The sequence below is a fragment of the Meriones unguiculatus genome (genome assembly GCF_030254825.1).
Source record: "Meriones unguiculatus strain TT.TT164.6M chromosome 13 unlocalized genomic scaffold, Bangor_MerUng_6.1 Chr13_unordered_Scaffold_34, whole genome shotgun sequence".
Taxonomy (NCBI): domain Eukaryota; kingdom Metazoa; phylum Chordata; class Mammalia; order Rodentia; family Muridae; genus Meriones; species Meriones unguiculatus.
Genome location: NW_026843646.1, coordinates 11,080,733 through 11,098,958, shown reverse-complemented (window position 1 = coordinate 11,098,958; position 18,226 = coordinate 11,080,733). Strand labels below are relative to the sequence as shown.

At 38.4% G+C, this 18,226-nt stretch overlaps 1 pseudogene; it reads left to right on the top strand.

Annotated features, from left to right (window-relative positions):
• LOC132650869 (neurocalcin-delta-like) overlaps nt 1-18,226 on the top strand; it is an 81,630-nt pseudogene that overhangs the window by 23,362 nt on the left and 40,042 nt on the right.

Below are 18,226 nucleotides of genomic sequence, written 5' to 3'. Positions count from 1 at the left end.
AGAATTCTCAGTGGAGGAATACAGAATGGCAGAGAAACACTTAAATGCTCAATGTCCTTAGCCATCAGAGAGATGCAAATCAAAACGACCCTGAGATTTCACCTGACACCCACCAGAATGGCTAAGATCAAAAACTCAAGTGACAACACATGCTGGAGAGGTTGTGGAGAAAGGGGAACCCTCGTCCATCATTGGTGGGAATGCAAACTTGTACAAACACTTTGGAAATCAATCTGGCGCTTTCTCAGACAATTAGGAATAGTGCTTCCTCAAGATCCAGCTATACCACTCCTAGGCATATATGCAAAAGGGGCTTAAGTACACAACAAGGACATTTGCTCAACCATGTTTGTAGCAGCTTTATTCGTAATAACTAGAACCTGAAAACAACCCACATGTCCCTCAGTTGAGGAATGGATATAGAAATTGTGGTACTTTTACACAATGGAATACTACTCAGCAATTAAAAATGAGGAAATCATGAAATTTGCAGGCAAATGGTGGGACCTAGAAATGATCATCCTGAGTGAGGTATCCCAAAAGCAGAAAGACACACATGGTATATACTCACTTTTATAGACCTATAAGATAGGATAAATATACTGAAATCTATCCACCTAAAGAAGATAAACAAGAAAGAGGAACCAGGGTGTGATGATCAATCCTCACTTAGGAAGACAAATGGGATGGACGTTGGATGTAGGAGCAAACAAGTAACAGGACAGGAGTTGTACCACAGAAGGCCTCTGAAAGACTCTACCTAGCAGTGTATCAAAACAGATATTAAGACTCATAACCAAACCTCTGGCAGAATGCAGGAAACCAAAAAAAGGGGGGGGGGAGTTAATACGACCTGGAAAGAACAGGAGTTCCACAAGGACCAAATATATCTGGGCACAGGGGTCTTTTATGAGACTGATTCTCCAAACAAGGACGATGTATGGATGCAACCTAGAGCCCCTGCTCAGATGTAGCCCTTGGTAGCTCAGTATCCAAGTGAGTACCCTAATAAGGGGAACAGGGACTGTTTCTGACATGAACTCGATTGTGGGCTCTTTGACCTCCCTGCCTCCCAGGGAGAAGCAGCCTTGCTAGGCCACAGAGGAGGACTTTGCAGCCAGTCCTGAAGACACCTGATAAATCAGTATCAGATGTAAGGGGAAGAGGTTCTCCCTTATCAGTGGACTTGGAAAGGGGCAGGGAGGAGATGAGGGTGGGAAGGTGGGATTGGGAGGGAAAGAGGGAGTGGGATACAGCAGAGATTCAAATTTAACAAACTGTAACTAATATTAAAAAATAAAAATTAAAAAAAGAAAGCACAAAGAATCAGCAATACAAACAATGTAGAAAAACAGCAACAGAAAAAACTGTGACTAGAAAAACATAATTACGCAAAAATTCTACATCTAAGGGTACACTCTTTGTTTCTTTTCAAGTATGTAGAATTTAATCTTCTTTAATGTAGAATTAATCTTCTTTCCTATAGATCTTTCCAAAATATAAAAAAATATTACTTTTCCAGAAAACTCTGAAAATATATTAATATGTAGCATTTCTATCGAAGATCAATTTACTAAATAGAAAGTTAAGAAAACTTTTTTTGTGAACAGCACACTTTGACACTAAATGAAATGCTATTCCTGGTGTGTGGGACTTTTGGCATCATGAAGAATGTGAAATCTTTCCTCACCATATTATTGTTAGCATTATTATTACATAATAAGATAAATTGCTCCAGGTGCAAGTGTGAGGATCTAAGTTCAGATCTCCCCCCAAACATAAATGTACTATTATAATCCAATGATCACATAGCAGGAAGAACCCAAGAGAGGAGACCCTCTACAAGTTTGCTGTTCACAGTGGCAGGCTTATGTGGTGAAAACAATGAAGTCAGTTAGTGTGGTACTCTGCCTTCTGCACAGCAGTGGGTAAGGAGAGGCAGAAAGAATCTTAGTGATTTCAAGGCCAGAGTATGTTCCAGGTCAGCCAGTGCTACATGGTCAGACTCTGTCTCAGTCAATCAAATAAGTCAGTCAGTCAGTAAGTGAATAATTAACAAATGATAAAGAACCACTGTGAAATAATGTGGACAGCTAGGACTGACCCTGGATATTCTTTCTGCCTTGCACTAATAGTTATTGACACTCATAAACCTGTACATGCACAGAGAGACTCACATCTACAATAGTGTTGCACAGTTCATCAATACACAAAATGTTAACATAAATTTAAATATGGATTCACATGAATTAATCCCAGTAATTGAATGCAGAGACAAGAAATATTCCCATGAGATCAAGGGCATCCTTGTCTACATGCTGTGTTCCAGGCCACACTATTGAGAAAATATCATAGAAATGGCAACTGCAGCAATATATTATTTGAATTAACTTTGTGCTATACTTTAAGTAAGTTATTTTCTAAAACCTGAGTGATTGTATCAAGACATAATGACATTTCTTAATTGTTAAAGTAGAAGGGCCAAATTCCAGACACCAAAAGTTGTGATGTTTTGTCAGAACCCAATTTCTTATTCATGGACAGTTTAAGTTTATTTTTCTGCACATAAAAGATAAATAAAGCGATGTAATAAAAAATTATATTTCCTGAGACCATAAATAATAAAGGTTAATAATGTAGGATCTTACCTAGTCTTATCTACTTAAATTGCCCATGTTAATTCCAATCATTCATGAGAATATACTTAAAAAAGTGTTGTATAGAAACATGGGCTTTTGAGTTATAAAAGCCATTGCACTAAATATGTGGGTTTATATTCTATGTCTTTTTCCTATATGTTTTTGTATTGTTTTGTTTTAATCTGTTCAGGTATGAGTTTAAGAACTACCAGTTTGTTCTGGCCCTGGTACTTGCCATTGAGGAAATGAACAGAAACCGTATTCTTCTTCCCAACACAACTCTGGGCTTTGCTCTGTATAATGCTGCACCTTTGGAAACGAGTATCCTTTATGCTCCCTTTATTTGGCTCACACGTTGAGGGTACCTCTAGCTAATTTCAACAGTGGACTGAAGAGAATGTCATCTGCTGCACTCACAGGAACATCATGGAAAATATCTTCCCACCTTGGGAAACTGTTTCAAATTTACAAAATACCACAGGTGAGGGCTGGGGTGTTGGAACTCAGGGTCAAATGTCAGTTTTGATAGTATTGGTTGATTGAAAATGTAAAATAGGAGGTCTAGAATAAGTCATCTAACAAAGTAAAGTACAAAGGTGCTTCATGATAGATCCACATTTCCATTACTTGAAATATAAAGAAGGAGAAGTTGATGAGAACAGCTACCTTACTGAAACTTGAGAATAGTCAGTAATTTTTTTGGAAAAGTCTCCGTTTGGGTTTGCCTTTTAAAATATGACAAAACCATCTTCATACCAACTGTTTATGCTTGTTGATTCAGGACTGATAATCTGTTTGATGCCAATGTTTTTCTTCTTTTTTTTTTCAATTTTCTTTTTCTACAGCTCACTTTTGGACTTTTTGATTCTAGCTTAAATAACAGAGGTCAGTTTAATTCTATCAGATGGCCCCCAAGGACACATTTCTGTCACTTACCATAGTTTCTTTGATGCATCGTTTCAAATGGTCCTGGGTTGGTCTGATTCTCCGATGGCCACCAGAGAGAATCAGATTCTTTCAGACTTGAGAGAAGATATGGAGAGTACTGGCATCTGCATAGCCTTTTTGAAAATGATTTGTGGTTCCTGGAATTCATATTCCAGTGCATTATGGAAGGATCTGGTAATGATTCCGGAATCATCAGCAAATGTGATATTTATGGGGATGTTGTTTCTTTGCAAGGTTTAATGCGACATATTGAGCAGCAGTTAGTGACATGGAAAGTCTGGATCTTGAACTCTCAATGGGATGTTGATCACAATTATGGTAGAGTCATTTCATGGGAGTCTCATTTTTTCACACCACCATGAAGAGATGGTTGACTTTACAAATTTTATTTAAACAGTTAATCCCTACAAATATCCAGAAGACACTTATCTTCCTAAGTTTTGGTTTCTGTTCTTCAAGTGCTCATTTTCTGAGTTCGATTGTCAACTTTTAGAAAACTGCCAACCCAATGCTACTTTGGAGTTACTGCCAAGACACTATTTTGACCCAGTTATGAATGCAGAGAGCTTCAATATATACAGTGCTATGCATGCTGTGGCCTACAGTCTCCATGAGATGAATCTTCAGCAAATACAGACATAACCACATGTTAATGGAGATGGAAAGGAATTCTTCCCCTGGCAGGTAATATCCCTTCCTGTGTTGTTTTAACATCAGCAATGTGAGGTATTTTTAGGCATTTAGGCATTTAAATTAGGTATCACAGGGTTTTTAGAATACATTGTCAACAAGCAAGGATGTATTCCTCAGAGCAGAGGTAGTAGCAGTAGATCCTTAAGGTTTAAAATGCTTCTGAGCACTACCACAGGATTATGAAGTTAAGGATCACTTTAATGTGTACTTTCCACCCCAGGGCCCTCGTCTAAGGATGGCAGCTTTGTATATATTCTGAAAGTTGGTTAGCTTTCCAAAGGAACTTGAATCAGCAGAATCCACATTACGTTGTTTATTGCTGACTTAGTTGTTCCTAGTGCAAGGTTTTATCTTGAAGAAAATGTGGTTTCCAAATTTTAATGCATTTCAGTCCAAGTATTGTTCATTTACTCAGCCACACGGATACCTCCTTTAAGGTGCTTTTTATTCTAGTTCCCACCGATGGCCTGCAAATGTCATGATTTCCTTATTTTAATTGCTGAGTAGTATTCCACCATGTAAATGTACCACAATTTCTGTATCTATTCCTCAGTTGAGGGAAATATGAGTTGTTTCCAGATTCTGGATATTAAGAATAAAACTGTTGTGAACATTGGCAAGCAAATGTCCTTGTTGTATACTTGAGCACATTTTGGATATATGCCTAGGAGGAAGTATAGCTGGATAGCTGGATCTTGAGGTAGCATTATTCCTCATTGTCTGTGAAAGCATCAGATTGATTTCCAAAGTGGTTGTAAAAGTTTACATTCAAAACACCAATGGTGGAGGGTTCCCCTTTATCCACATCCTCTCCAACATATATTGTCACTTGAGTTTTTGTTCTTACACATTCTGATGGATGTAAGGTGAAATCTCAGGGTTTTGTGATTTGCATTTCCCTGATGACCAAGGACATTGAGCATTTCTTTAAGTGTTTCTCTGCCATTCGATATTCCTGTATTGAGAATTCTCTGTTTAGCTCTGTACCCCAATTTTTATTGGAGTACTTTATTTGTTGCTGTTTAACTTGTTGAGTTCTTAATATATTCTGGATATTAGCCCACTATCAGTTATAGGGTTGGTGAAGATCATTTCCCAGTCTGTAGCCTGTCATCCTGAGTGAGGTATCCCAGAAGCAGAAAGACACACATGGTATAGACTCATTTAAAAGTAGATATTAGACAAATAATATAAGATAAATTATATGAAAATCTTTATACCTAAAGAATCTAAGAAAGAAGGAGGACTCTGGGTAAGATGACCAATCCTTATGCAGAAAGGGAAAGGTGAAATACATTAGAAGAGGGAGAAAACAGGGAACAGGACTGAAGCCTACCACAGAGGGCCTCTGAAAGACTCTAACCGGCAGGGTATCAAAGCAGATGCTGAGACTCACAGTCAAACTTGGAGCAGAGTACAGGGAATCTTATGAAAGAAGGGAGAGATAAAAAGATATGGAGTGAACAGGAGAGCTACAAGAAGAGCAACAGAACCAGAATATCTGGCCATAGGGGTTTGTTCTGAGACTGATACTCCAAAGAAGGGCCATTCAAGGAGATAACCTAGTACCCCTTCTCAGTCTTCAAGTGGTTCCCTAGTAAGGGGAACAGGGGCTGTCTCTGACATGAAGTCAGTGGCTGGCTCTTTGATCACATCCCACTGAGAAAGGACTTCCTTACAAGACCGCAGAGGAAGACAATGCAGACAGTCCTTATGAAACCTGATAGGCTAGGGTCAGATGAAAGGGAAGGAGGACCTTCCTTATCAGTGGACTAGGGAAGGCGCAGAGGACTAAAAGAGGGACATAGCAGGGGTTTGGGAGAGAATGAGGGAGGGTCCTACAGCTTGGATACAAATTGAATAAATAGTAATAAATAAAAAATAAATTTTAAAAATTATCCTTTTATAATGATTCTTTGTACTACTTTTTAAATAAAATGTTTTTAGTATCTTAGATGTACTTCAAACTATATTCCTACATCTCTTTCAGTTCCTTTATTTCCTAAAGAATGACCTACTGAAAAATCTCTTGAGAGGTCACAAAATACTGGATGGGAGAAAATGCCTAGATTCAGAGTATGACATTCTCAATTTTTGGAATTTTCCAAAGGGTCTTGGATTAAAGGTTAAAGTATGCACCATTTTCATATGCACCATTTTCTTCAGATGCTCCTCTTGGTCAACAGTTGTCTATGTGAGCAGATGATTCAATGGCCTACAAAGTTTATAAAGGTGAGTCATGACTTATCTCATTTTGATCTTTAATAAAAACAAAAGTAGTTTTCAGGATGTTATGATCTTTTGACACTTATTCAGTACCAATTATTATTCAGCAACCATTTAGGCAGTTAAACAGCCAACATAAACTGTTTTCTCATTTCCTGACTCTGATCAATGGAAAAGTTTGTTTTTAAATCTTAGTATGCCAACATATTTCTTATGAATAAGTTAAGTTTCTGTCATAGCCTGAAAACACTGATAGAAGATTTATTTAGTGACAGAGCCTTAGAAATTTTAGTGAGAAGTAAAGTGGCATTTTTTTTTCAATGCAGTTTATTCAGGAACATTGAACAATCCTCGGACCCTGGGGAAAGCCAGCCCACAGCTTAAATAGCCTCTGGGTAGCCAACCCAGGCGTGCCACGGGGGCAATGCAGATAGGTCCATATACATGGAAGCAAGCCAGATCCTCGGCCTTAGCCAAATGTGGAGTTGTTCGTGACAGAGAGCACTCACCATCGGGAAGGTGGAAGGCAGAAACCAGCTCCATCTTTAAGGCATAGCATTCCGCAGCTCTCTACAGTTCCCCCTTTTTGTTTTAGACGCATCAGGCAAGAGTAGAGGTCTGATCTCTGATATTAGAAATATATTGGGACTTTGTACAGATGTTCATTTAGGTGTCATCCACCCAAAGAGCATCAGACCCGTCCGATACCTTTTTCTCAGAGGCGGGACCTGGGGCATCAACCCGCATGCAATCAGACATGCTCTTCTCTGGGTCCAAAGCGGCTGACCCTGAGTGCAGTGCTTAGCCTCGCATCCTGAGCGTACCATTTTAGCTTTTTATGGTATCCAACCATGCTTGGGGAGAATGTCCTGCTTCAATGGCTGTAAAGGCCTGAATGATCATGGCTGCCTCACACTGTTGTGAGACTCTAATCTTGCATATATACCACAGGCAAACCAAGGGGTAAAGTGGCATTTTTATTGTCAGCCTTTAAAAAAGATAGATTAGGATGACAAGTGAGTGTGTGTGTGTGTGTGTTTGTGTGTGTGTTTGCTTTGCTACCTCAAATAAATAGTCAACAAAACAACTGAAGGGAGAGCAGGTTTGTTTTTGCTGACTCTGTGAGCAATCAGTCTTACCCTAGTGGGAAAATAATGTTTTAGGAGCCAGAGAATGTGATGACACTAAACTCACAGTAGCCAATTAATTATTGACCCCCATTTTGTGGTAGCTTTTTCCACATCAGGTAAATGTTTCTCTACAACTCCTCACAGAAATGCCCAAAGACTTGTTTCCATGATGAATCCAAGCCCTATAGAGTTGTCAATCAACATTCACAACTACATTGGATATTAAAGTTCCCTAGTAGCCAGTAAAATTGAGACAGTTTAAATCTGAAGTCATACTGTGACCTTCTAGAACACTACTTTAATGACAACAGCTTCATATATTGAACCAAGGTTTAAATATGTGGGTTTTGTATTGCAAAATGTTCTAAAATTAGTATCACTAATACCCATTACCTTTCATTTTATGTGTAAGCATTTCCAGATTAATATTTGATAATACTTAGAAACATGCCACTCACTCAAAAATTTCACAAAAATCCAAACATTTGCTAATAGTTTTCATTTCTCTTAGATTCCACAGTCTGTGTGCAGTGAGAGCTGTATGCCTGGATTAAGGAAGTCTGCCCAGGAAGGCAAGGCTGCTTGCTGCTTTGATTGTACTCCTTGTGCTGAAAATAAGATTTCCAATGAGACAGATAAATACAGGCTGATAGAGAACTTCCCAACTTGTCCTTAGAAGTCTGAAATACCTAAGCCAAAGGAAAAGGACTAGCGAGAAGATATAGACTTTTGTTCCTTGATTAGAAATTTAAAGTTTCCCAAGAGGAAACAAAAGAGTCAGAGACACACTCATCCTCAAAGTCAGAAGTCTCATTGTCATACTAAGCTAAAATACATGCAGAAGACCAGGTGTACTCATGTAGGCCTTATGCTTGCTGTTTCGGTCTCTGTGAGTTCATATGCACCATTTTTGTAGTTGATTCAGAGGGCTTTGTTTTCCTGGTGCCTTCCATCCCCCCAACTTTTATAATCCTCCCACCTCCTGCTCTCAGTGGAATCCCTGAGCTCTGCAGGGAGGGCTTTGATGGAGACCTCCAATTTAGACACTCTTCACACAGTCTGGCTGTGGATTTCTGAATCCACTCTGAATTCTTGCCAGAGGAAACTTCTGATGATGATGATTGGATAAGGCATTCAACTATGAATGTAGTAGAATATCACTAGGATATTCTAATTAGGATATTCCTAATCATTAGGCATCATTTTATTGAGGTTTTCTTAGATCAGTTATATTTCATTTTACCCTAGGTTCTGGAATATCCAATCTCCTGCTCTTGGTTACCCAAGAAGTGTCATTCATGCTCTGCTTCTCCTTGAGTGGTCCTTAAATCAGATCAAATAATTCTTGGCTACTTCCATGACTTCTTTTTCATTTTTCATTTATTTATTTTTAATTTATTACAGTTTCTTCACTTGGTATTCCAGCTGTAGCTGTCTCCCTTGTCCCTGTCCAATCCCACCCTCTTCTCTTCTCCCCCTATGTCCCTCCCCCAGTCCACTGATAGGGGAGGTCCTCCTCCCCTTCAGTCTGACCCTAGCCTATCAGGTCTCATCAGGACTGGATGCATTGTTTTTTGTTGTTTTTTTTTTTTCCTGTTGCCTGGAAGGACTGCTCCCCCATCAGGAGGAGATGATGAAAGAGGCAGTCATTGAGTTCATGTCAGAGACAGTCCCTCTTCTCTGACTAGGGAAGCCACTTGGAGACTGAGCTGACATGGGCTACATCTATGCAGGGGTTCTAGTTTATCTCCTTGCATGGTCATTGGTTGCAGTATCAGTCTCAGAAAAGATCCCTGTGTGTGTGGTCAATGGAATGTTGTTTGGTTGTTATTAATCTAAGGGCTACTCTCCACTTTGAAGTGGTACTCAACAAACTTGTCTTTATAGGTCTGGATTATCTCACTCAGGATGTTTTTTTTTTCTCGTAATATCCATCTTTTTGCTAATTTCATAATGTCTTTTAAAAAAACAGCTGAGTAATAATCTAATGTGTAAGTGTACCAGATTTCTTTATCTATTTTTCTGTTGAGGGATATCTAGAATATTTCTAGTCTCTAGATATTATGGATAAAGCTACAATGAACATGGTTGAACAAGTGTTATTGTGGTTGGATGTTGCATTCTTTGGTTATATGCCCAAAAGTTATATGTCTAGATACTGTGATAGATCAATTCCCAACATTCTGAGGAACTGCTGTATTCATTTACTTAGAGCTATTTTTGTATTCACGTCAACATTTAAGAGATGTTCTTACTCCACATCCTTGCCAACATGAGGTGTCCATTATGGTAGAAATAGGAATGTCAAAGTATTTTTGATTTGCATTAGATATTTTGATGCCTAAAAATATTGAACACTTCTTTAAGGTTTTTTTTTTCCAGCTATTTGTATACCTCTATTACACACTCATTGTTTAGGTCTGCACATCAATTTTATTTTTGTTTTTTTGAAATCAGGTTTTTTAAGTCCTTTATATAATCTTTACAATTAGTACTCTATCAGATGTGAAGTTTGTGTAAATAATTTCTCTTTATGTAGGAAGCTGCCTGGCTTAAATAACTGTGTCCTTTGCCTTACAGAAATTTTCAATTCCATGAGATGCCATTTATTAATTGTTCACCTTGGTGCCTTTCCTTTCAGTGTTCTAGTCAGAAAAGCTTTGCCTGTTCCAATGCATTCATGGCTATTCCAAACTTTATCTTCTATACAGTTCAGTGTATCTTCTTTTATCTTGAGATCTTTTATCCACTGATAGTTGGGTTTTGTGCAAGGTGATGAATTTGTTATTTGCATTATTATATTATTATATATTATTATATATATTATATATATTTTATAGTAATCTAGTTTTAGTACTATCATTTGATGAAGATGCTGTTTTTTTATCCTTGTAGGTAACTTTGGATATTTTTATAAAAATATCAGGTAGTAATATGTGTTTGGATTTATATTTATTTCTTTAAAAATTTTTACTTATCTTTTATTAAAATTTGTTCAATTTGTATCACAGTTGTGGTTCTCTTCCTTGTCTACCTCCAGTTCCACCTTCCCTCCCTCTTCTTGCCATATGCCCCTCATCTAATATGCTGATAAGGGAGGTCCTCTTCCCCTTTTCTTTTGACTCTACTATCAGGTCTCATCAGGACCATTGAATTGCCTTCCTCTGTGGTCTAGCATGACTGAACCCTGCAGGGGTAGGTGATCAGAGAGCCTGCCACAGAGTTCATTTCATAGAAAGTCCCTGCAATCCTTATTAGGGACTCCACTTGGATGCTGAGTCTATGGGCTACATATGAGAGTGGGTTAAATGTCCTCTACACGTCCTTGGTTAGGTTATCAGTCTCTGCAGGCCCCCTTCCAGGGCTCAGATTTTTTGGCTCTGTTGGTCTCCTTTTGGAGCTTCTTTCCCCTCCTGGTCTTTCTATTTAATCCAGGCATTTTGCCCAAAGTTTGGCTACGAGTTTCTGCCCCTGCTTTGATACCTAGATCAGTACAGACTTTCAGAGGCCTACAATTGTAGGCTCCTGTCCTGTTACCTGGTTTCTCCTGCTTCCAATGTCTATCACATTTAACCTTCTGAATGAATATTGAGCATCTTCCCTAGGGTACTCCTTCTTGTTTACTTTCTTTAGGAGTATAGATTTTAGTATGTTTATCCTATATTATATGGCTAATATCCACTTACAAGTGAGTATATACCATGTGTGTTTTTCTGCTTCTAGGTTACCTAACTCAAGATGGTCTTTTCTAGTTCCCACAATTTGTCTGCAATTTTCATGATTTCCTTGTTTTTAATTGTTGAGTAGTATTCCATTGTGTAAAGTACCACAATTTCTGTATCCATTTCTCCATTGAAGGACATCTAGGTTGTTTCAAGCTTTTTATTTTTAATAATATAGCTGCTACAAACATGGTTGAAGAAATGTCCCTGTTGTTTACTTCAGAATATATGCTCATCTAATATGCTGATAAGGGAGGTCCTCTTCCCCTTTTCTTTTGACTCTACTATCAGGACTATCAGGTCTCATAAGGACCATTGAATTGCCTTCCTCTGTGGTCTAGCATGACTGAACCCTGCAGGGGTAGGTGATATACTTAAATTTACTTTGGATATATGCCTAGGAGTGGTATAGCTGGATCTTGCAGCAGCACTATTCCCAATTTTCTGAGAAAGCACTAAATTGATTTCCAAGGTGATTGAACAAGTTTAAATTCCCACCAGCAATGGAGAAATGTTCCCTTCTCCACATCCTTTCCAGCATGTGAGTTTTTGATCCTAGCCATTCTGATGGGTGTGAGGTGAAATCTCAGGGTTTTTTATTTGCATTTTCCTGTTGACTATGTATGTTGAGCATTTCTCTGTTTCTCTGCCATTTGATATTGCTCTATTGAGAATTCTCTGTTTAGCTCTGTACCCCATTTTTAATGGGATTAATTGGTTTGTTGGTGTTTAACTTTTTAAGTTTTTTATATATTCTGGATATTAGCCTTCTGTCAGCTGTAGGATTGGTGAAGATCTTTTCCCAGTCTGTAGTCATTTGGTTCTGATGACAGTGTCCTTTGCTTTATAGAAGCTTTTCAGTTTCATGAGGTCCCTTTTATTGATCTTAGAGTCTGTGCTGTTGGTGTTCTCTTCATGAAGTTGTCTCATGTAACAATGAGTTCAAGGCTCTTCCCCACTTTTTCTTCTAATGGGTTTAGTGTGTCTGGTTTTATGTTGAGGTCTTTGATCCACTTGGACTTTAGTTTTGTGCAGGGTAATAAAAATGGATCTATTTGCATTTTCTACATGTAGCCTTCCAATTAGGACAGTACCATTTGTTAAATATGCTATCTTTTTCCATTGTATTGTTTTGGCATCTTTGTCAAAAATCAAGTATCCATAGGTGTATGGGTTTATTCTGGGTTTTTTCTATTTTATTTCATTGATTCACCAGTCTGTTTCTATGTCAGTACCATGCAGTTTTTATTACTATTGCTCTATAGCACATGTTGAAAACAGTTTGTACCGGATTGTTTAAGCAATTCTGAATTTTTTTCCCCATATGAGACTTGTTCTTTCAAGTTCTGTAAATAATTGTGTTGGTGTATTGATGGGAATTGAGTTGAATCTGTAGACTGCTTTTGGTAGGATGGCCATTTTCATGTTAATCCTACAGATCCATGAGAATGGGAGCTCTTTGCATCTTCTGATATCTTCAATTTATTTTTTTATTTTTTATTCATTACAACTTATTCACTTTGAATTCCAGCTGTTAGCCCCTTCCTTCATCTATTGCTAATACTGCCCTCCCTCTCTCTTCTCCTCCCATGTCCCCCCTTGCATCTGACCCTAGTCTATCAGGTCTCATCAGGACTGTCTGCATTGTCTTCCTCTGTGGCCTGGTTAGACTGTCCCTGCCTTCAGGGGGAGTTGGTGATCAAAGAACCAGCCACTGAGTTCATGTCAGAGACAGCCCCAGTTCCCATTACTAGGGAAACCACTTGAAGACCGAGCTGCCATGGTCTACATCTGTGCAGAGGTTCTAGGTTAACACCATTCATGGTCCTTGGTTGTAGTATCAGTCTCAGAGAAGATCCCTGTGCCCAGATTTTCTGGCTTTGCTACTCTCCTTGTAGAGCTCCTGTCTCCTCTACATCTTTTGCTCTCCCCCTTCTTTAGAATCCCTGCACTCTGTCCAGAGTTTGGCTATGAGCCTCAGCATCTGCTTTAATACCCTGCTGGATAGTCTTCTTCAATTTCTTTCTTCAGAGTTTTGTACTTTTTAATATAGGTATTTCATTTGCTTGATTAGTCACACCAAGACACTTTATGTTATTTGTGGCTATTGTGAAGGGTGTTGTTTCCCTAATTTCTTTCTCAGCCCATTTGATTGTTGAATATAGGAGGGCTTCAGATTTTTTTGAGTTAATTTTGTATACAGCCACTTTGCTAAAGGTGTTTATTGGCTGAAGGAGCTCTCTGATAGAATTTTTGTGACTTCTTCCTTTCCAGTGTCTATTCCCTTTATCTCCTTTAGTTGTCTGAATGCTCTAGCTAGGATTTCGAGTACTATTTTGAAGAGATATGGAATAGGGGGCAGCCTTGCCTTGTCCTGATTTCATTAGGATTGATTTAAGTTTCTCTCTCTTTAGTTTTTTGTTGGTTCTAGGATTGCTGTATATTTCCTTTACTATGTTTAGTAAGTGCCTGTATAACTGATCTTTCTAAAAGTCTAAACATGAATGAATGTTGGGTTTTGTGAAATGCTTTTTTGGCATCTCAGAAGATGATCATGTTTTTGTTTTGTTTTGTTTTGTTTTCTCCTTCTGTTTGCTTATGTGCTGGATTACATTAATGGATTTCAGTATATTGAACCACCTCTGCACACCTGGAATGAAGCCTACTTGGTCATCATTGATGATATCTTCTATGTGGTTTAGGATTTGGTTTGCGAGTATTTTATTGAGACTTTTTTTTTCTTTTATTGTGTCATGTTCATAAGAAGAGATGGGTCTGAAATTCTACTTTTTGTTGGATCTTTGTGTAGTTTAGGTATCAATGTGACTGTGTCCTCATAGAATGAGTTTGTTAATGTTACTTCTCTTCTTATCTTCTGGAATAGTTTGAAGAGTATTGGCTTTGGGTCTTCTTTGAAGGTCTGGTAGAATTCTTCCATTTCTTTGGGCCATGTAGGACTGTTTAATCTATTTACCTGATCTTGGTTTAACTTTCCTAAATGGAATCTATCAGGAAAATTGTCCGTTTCATTTATATTTTCAAAATTTGTGACATAGGCGTTTGAAGTAAGACCTAATGATTCTCTAAATTTCCTCAGTGTCTGTCATTATAACCCACTTTTCATTTCTGATTTTGCTGACTTGGATAGTTTTTCTCTGCCATATACTTAGTTTGGCTAAGGGTTTGTCTATCTTGTTGATTTTTTTCAAAGAACCAGCTCTTGCTTGATTCTTTGAATTGTTTACTTGTTTCTAATGTATTGATTTCACCCTGAATTTGATTATTTCCAACCCTTTACTCCTCTTGGGTGTGTCTGCTTATTATTTTCTAGAGCTTTCAAGTGCCATTAAGTTCCTTCTATGAGATATCTCCAACTTCTGTCTGAAGGCACTTAGTGCTGTGAATTTTTCTCTGATCGCTACTTTCATTGTGTCCCATAAATTTGGGTAAGTTGTGCCTTCATTTTCATTGAGTTACATTGAGTTTCTTTGTTTTATTTCTTCCATGACTAAACTGTCATTAGGTAGAGAGTTGTTTAGTTTCCATGCATGTGTAGGCTTTTTGTTATTTCTGTTGTTGTTGTTGTGGTCTAGTTTTAGGCCATGGTGTTCTGATAGGATTATTTCGATCTTCTTGTATCTGTTAAGGCTTGCTTTGTGTTTGACTATGGAGAATGGTCAACTTTGGAAAAGGTTGTGTGGGGTGCTGAGAAGAAGGTAGACTCTTTTGAGTTTGGGTGAAAATTTCTGTAGGCCCATTTTATTTGGGACCTCTGTAAGTGTCATTATTTCCCTATTTAGCTTCTGTCTTGATGATCTGTCCCATGGAGAGAGTAGAGTATTGAAGTCTGCCACTATCAAGGTGTTGGGATGGTTATGTAATTTGAGCTTTAGTACTGTTTCATTTACAAATACCAATGCTCTTGTATTTGGGGCATAGATGTTCAGGATTGTGTTGTCCTCATGGTGGAATTTCCCCTTTGATGAGTATGAAGTTTCCATCCTCATTTTTTTTATTAATTTTGTTTGAAAGTTTATTTTATTATATATTAGAATAGCTACCCCAGCTTTTTTTCTGGGTCTGTTTGCTTTAAAAATATTTTTCCAGCCCTTTATTCTGAGGTAGTTTCTCTCATTCTTGCAGTGGTGTGTTTCTCGGATGCAGCAGAATGTTGGATCCTGTTTCTGCAACCATTCTGTTAGTCTGTGTCTTTTTATGGGCGAGTTGAGTCCATTGATGTTGATAGATAAACCAATAAATGCTAGTTCCTTTATTGTGGAGTTGGTGGTGATAGTGTGTTTGTGTGCTTGTTTTCTTTTGACTTTGTTGTTGTTGTTGTGAGGTTATCTATGTTCTTTATTTTCTTGGGTGTAGTTGTTTTCGCTAGATTGAAGTTTTCATTCTAGTATCTTCTGTAGGGCTGGGTTGCTATGAAGATGTTGTTTAAGTTTAATTTTGTCATGGAATATTTTGTTTTCTTTATCTTTGGTGATTGAAATTTTTGCTGGGTATAGTAGTCTGGTTTGGCATCTGTGTTCTCTTAGAGTCTGCACGACATCTTCCTAGGCCCTTCTGGCTATCATGCTTTCTGTTGAGAAATCTGGTGTGATTCTGCTAAATCAACCTTTACATTTTACTTGTCCTTTTTTCCCTTGCTGCTTTTAATATTTTTCTTTGTTCTGTAGATTTAGTGTTTTGACCTTGGAGCCTGGGATTTTTTTTTTTTTTTGGTCTATTCATATTATTTTTAGATTTTTTTTTCTTTTCATGATGTCCTTGATTTCTTGGATGTTTTGTGTTGGGAACTTTTCTGATTTTACTTTTTCTTTGAAAGAAGTTTCAATTTCTGCAATTGTATCTTCAGTGCCTGAGATTCTTTCTTCCATCTATTGTATTCTGTTGGTGATGCTTACCTTTTTTGGCTCCTGGTCTTTTCTCTAAGTTCTCCAGCTCCTGAGTTTTCATTGTTTGTATTTTTTCATTGATTCTAATTCTAATTGATTCTAATTCATGTCTTGCACCATTTCCTTCATCTGTTTGAATGTGAATTCCTATCTTTCTATGATGGCATCCATTTTTAAATTTGTTTCCCCTTTATGTGTCTATATTTGGGTTGCTATTTTTTGTTGGTATTTCTTTGAGAGCTTTGTTTCTTTCCTCTTTATGTGCCTCTATTTTTGTGTAGCTGTTTAAGAGTTTTGTTCATTTCTTATTCACGTGCCTCTAATAATTCAATAAGCATAGCTTTACAATAATTTTCCTGTGATTCCAATGAATTAAAATATCTATGTTTTTTGGAGGTTGCTGGTGAATCCGTGATGTCCTAATTTATGTTGGATGTGTTCTTAAGCCTGCCTCTAGCCATTTGATGATCAGTAGCCTTTTCTGTTTGTTCCTTAGAGCCCATACTGCAGACTGTGTCTGTCTTTCTGTGGAGTCCAGGGAATTCTTCAGGAAGATTAGAGAGGTCCACTGGTTTGAGAGTGGGTGTTGGTGTTTCAAATGCTGCTAATCGAGGAAGGTTGCAGGTGCAAATGTGCAAGTGCAGGAGTGTGGGTGTAGGTGTGTCTGCCTGGAGAAGTGAAGTATAAGGACAAAGCTTAAGTACAGGTGAGGGTTCTGGCATATTTTGCAGGCTCAGTGTGCATGTCCAGGTGCCATGAATGGCTCAGTGGCCCACAGGCCTGTCCAAGCATTGTGCTTCAATCCCTCAGATCTGCCTAAGCTGCACTGTCTTGGTTCTAGGAAATGTTTGTCTGGACTCCACTGGGAAACCCAGAGAACAGGGGCTTCAGTGTTGAGGTTGTTGTCCCAGACATCCCTATGTTGCCCATAATGGGGGTGTGTGTCAGAGGAATCTGATGTCTGGCTGCGAGTGCAGAAAGACCCATTTTCCAGGCTCTGTATGCACTCTCTTGCAGAAGCACTCACTGGCAGGCTGTGTGGAAAGTGCTGAGGACCTGCGAACTCACTCACAGGCATGTGTGGGAGCACTAGGGCCCATGCACACTCACTTGCAGGTGGGTGTGCAAAGCATAAAGGGCCCATGAACTCACTTTCAGGCTTGTGTGGGAAGCACAGAAGTCCTGAGCACACTCACTCACAGGTGTATGTGATAAGCACAGAGAGCCCACAGATTTCTACTTTCAGATTTGGGTCCCTGTTTGGCTTTTAGAGTAAGGAGGTGCCCCATACCTGGGGTTATGCACTCCCCACCTCTGTTGCACCACCAGGGCAAGCTGAGCAAGCGAAGGTGCAGCTGGGAGTGCAGGGTTCCATAGTTGGCCACTTTTCAGACCCGGAGACATCCACGAAGAGGATGGATCCAGGGTGTCCCAGCACATGGGTCTAGCCCTGGAAACCTCAAAGTCAATGCTCTGGCTTCAGCTAACCATCCACTCACAAGTTTTCAAGTTTTTGGTGTTCTGCCCTTCAGAAATGGTGTGCACTGGTTGCCACCATCTTGGAACTCTCAGATAGATAGATAGATAGATAGATAGATAGATAGAGATCTATTCAATTACCAATATGTCTGTCAATATTTCTGTTTTTATGCCAACACCATTCATACTATATCTCTTAGTACAAATTCCAGTCAGAGGTAATGATATCTCCTATAGTTATTGTATTGTTCAAGACTGTTTTGAGTATTTTGGCTTTGTAATTTTCACGTATGAAGTCAAGATTTATCCTTGCATAATCTGTAAATAATTGTGTTGGAAATTTTAAGGGGAGTGCATTGAATCGGTAGATTGATTTTGGTATGGTGGTCATTTTTACTTTGTTATCCTATTGATTCATAACCATGGAAGAATTTTCCATTTTCTCATAGCTGCTTCAAATTTTTTTTCTTCAAAGACTTGAAGTT